We start from the raw sequence: 3,316 nt of genomic DNA on the forward strand, positions 1-3,316 counted from the left end.
GCGGCGGCGGGACCCCCGCCCAGAGCGGCGCGCGGCTGCGGTCCCTGCCTGGGGCCGAGCGGCCCGCTCCCGCCGCGGGGCGGGGCTGTTTACCTGCGGCAAGTCCGCGGCGTGGCTCCGCCCCCACCCCCCGCCACGCAGATGCGGCGCCGGCGATGACTTTGCAAAAAACGTTTAGATTGAATAAGATGAGTTAATAGTGACTGGCCCCTCTTCCTTCGCACTCGGGGCAGGCCCGGCGACGGCCACGCTCGCCCCCGGCGCGGGCGGTGGCTCCGCGGTGGGGACAGCGACAGGGGGCTGGCGCCCACCCCCCGCGCCGAAGCCCCGGCCCAACCCTGGGGTCCCGCCGTCGCCCCCAGCGCCGGTCCTCGTTCTGCCCCCGTCCCTCTCCCGGGGCGCCTTCCCCGCGCGCCCTCTGCCCGCGGAGGCTCCGTCTCCCGGGGCGCTGCGGACGCCGCCCTCCCCGCGCCGCCAGCCCGCACGCAGACGCTGGGGTCGTTTGGCCCCCGGCCCGCGCCCTCCTGCGCGTCGCTCCCCGCAGCCTTGGCCCCAGCTCGCGCCCCCGCGGGCCGACATCGCTCCGCCCGCCCCGCAGTCGGGTGCGCGGGTCAGCCGGCCTCCTGCCCTTGCCGCCGCCGCCCTTGCCTCTCCCCCCGGCCCCGCGGACGCCCGCGCTCCACGCCAGGCTCTGGCCCCTGCCGCCAGCACGACCCTCTGGCCCAGCGGTCCCTCCCTGCGCGCGGGTCCCCTTCGCACTGTGACAGGGTCTAGACGCACCACCTTTGAAAACACTTTGTGTGCTTGGAGGTTTAACTTACGTAATTCATGCAACAAATACGTAGCCCAAACACTGCAGCTGTGGGGGAACCCCTGACCTCCCTGGGCTGGAGAGCGGGGACGTGTTGTCAGATTTTTAACTTTCGTACCATCTCTCTTCTCTCTGCTTTTAAAGATCCCTGCATGTTTAGACACCGGCCCCTGGCGTCCTGCATATTTTACTTTATTTCCTAGTGAGGAAGTGCAGTGCATCCCATACCCACTCCCCAGATAACCCAGTTCCCAGGATAACTCAATCTCCCCAGGATAACCCAGTCCCTCTGGATAACAGTCCCCACAGATAACCCACTACCGGGATAACCCAGTCACCCTGGATAACCTGTGACAGCAGATCCAGCTTGACCGGGGCTCCTGTGGCAGCACAGGTGGCCTGGGCTGGGGGACACAGCCACGTGGGAGGCAGGGAGGTGGCAGAGTGTTGTCCAAGGGCCAGGCCAGCACAACTGGCTCTGCAGGGAGGGTAGGTTTGGGTGCCCACTAGGCACCTGCCTGGAGAGGTCGTGCCGGCTGCTGGATGGGCGTGTGCGTGTGCGTGTGCGTGGCTCAGGGAGCATCTGGAGCCACAGGCCTGAGAGACCACGCTGAGCACCCGGAGGCTGGAGGGCTGGGCCTGGAGTTAGCACGGCTGCCCAGCGAGGGGTCACCCGAGCTGGGGAGGGCAGGCTTGGGGTGGAGGACGGCACTCCATGTCGCTGCTGGGTGCGTAGTGCTTCCAAGGAGGGTGACCCAGGGGCCAGAGGGCGCTGGGTCAAGGGTGAACTTTGCACCGGGAAGGGCTAGTGGAGGGACACTGAGGCAGGGACACGTGTCTGTTGAGTGGGCTGTGCCAGGAGCATGGCCACAGGGGACCGACCGCGGGGCCTGCGGTGCTGCTGGCGTCAGCGAGCATCTGGGAGGGAGCGAGGCGCCCTCACCCCAGTTGCTGCACGAGGGTCAGCAGTGGAGATGCGGCTCTCCAGGGAAGCGCCTTCCAGTCACCTGTGCCGTCCCCGCCCCAGACTCTGAGCGACCAAGACACGCTCCCGACAGATGGGTAGAAGGGCCCCAGCCGGAAGGAAGGGGACAGGTCCTCACTGACCACCTGGGCTCCGAGCCCTGGCCTGGCTGGGCTGTGGCTGATGGGGGAGGGAAGCTGCCCTGCTTTCGGGTGGCTCTGGCCCACCTGGGCCTGTCCTGGGACAGGGCGGCAAAGTCCTTCCTGTCGCCCTTTTCAGAGACAACTCCCAGCCCAGCGTCTCAGAGGCAGGACCTCGAGGCTGGAATGACGTCCGACACCCCACACCCAGTCCCTGCTCTTCCAACCCGGTCCTGACTCCTGGGCCCCTCCCACCGCAGGGTCCACAGTCCCGTCCACTGACCACTTCTGCTTCCTCAGCCGCCCACGGCGCTGGCCCTGCAGACCCCGGCACAGGCCCATGAGCCACGCCTGGGCTTGCTGCTTCCATCCTGGGTGGCTGCACGGCTCAGAGGGGCCCACGAGGACTTCCCGGGCCCACCTGGGCTGCTGCCCCGGCCCAGAGACTGAGGCTTGTGCCATGCCAGGTTGTGACCAGGCCATGTACCCAGGGCCCAGGGCTGGGTTCATGCTCTGTTGTTGCCATGTTGAAATTCTCAGGAATCCTGTCCTTGAATTGGCGTCAGCACGAGTCTGACAGACCCAGGTGCCCGCAGGTGAGCAGAGGCCACGTTTCACCCACAGGCCTGCGAGCACAGAATTCCTGTGGAGCCCCCACCTGCCTGCAAAGGGCTGGATCCCTCCACACTGCTCCTTCCCGGATTCTGAGAACAGCCAATTCCCCAAGCGCTGTAATTCAGCAGCAGAGTGGAGGTGACCACCCACCGCGCGTGAGGCCTGTGCCGACCTCTCTGGCTGGACGCTCCCAGGAGCTGCGGCTTGAGCAGGGACCCACCGCTCCTGCTGGGATGGCAAGGGCAGGAGGGTGCCCGGCACAGCCACGAGCTCCCTCGTCACGTGCAGCTCCTGTGGGGCCAGCCCTCGCGCAGACCAAGTGCTTGCTCCTGTCTGGGGTGCTGCCAGGGCCCCCACGCGCCTCAGCACCACCCCAGCCGCCTTCCCAGAAAGAGCCTTCAATTTCCAAATGCCATTGCTCGCTTGGAGCCACGGGGGAGGTGCCGGCAGTCCCTGCTCAGAGGCCGCCTGCCTGGAAAGCGCTTCCGGGAGTTGTGGCTGCGATGATCTCAGTGCGACCACCCTCGGTAGGTTGACAGCTGTGATCCTGGCCTCTCGGCAGACCTTCTTCCGACTAGCGATTTCTGCTTCCCAGGCAGACGCTACATCCTGAGAGCACAAACCTGCCTCTCCTGGAGGAAGGCGGAGGCAGCAGGTCCCTGGCCTGAGGTGTCTGAGCTCCCCTGGGCCTGGCCCACAGCTGCTTCAGGCAGGTGCTGGTGCCAGTGTGCCCGTGGGGACAGCAGGCACAAGCCAGGTCTGCCCCACCTGGGCCCTGAGGGCGTG

Source organism: Propithecus coquereli, unplaced genomic scaffold, assembly GCF_000956105.1.
Source record: "Propithecus coquereli isolate 6110/MARCELLA unplaced genomic scaffold, Pcoq_1.0 Scaffold294, whole genome shotgun sequence".
Lineage (NCBI taxonomy): Eukaryota > Metazoa > Chordata > Mammalia > Primates > Indriidae > Propithecus > Propithecus coquereli.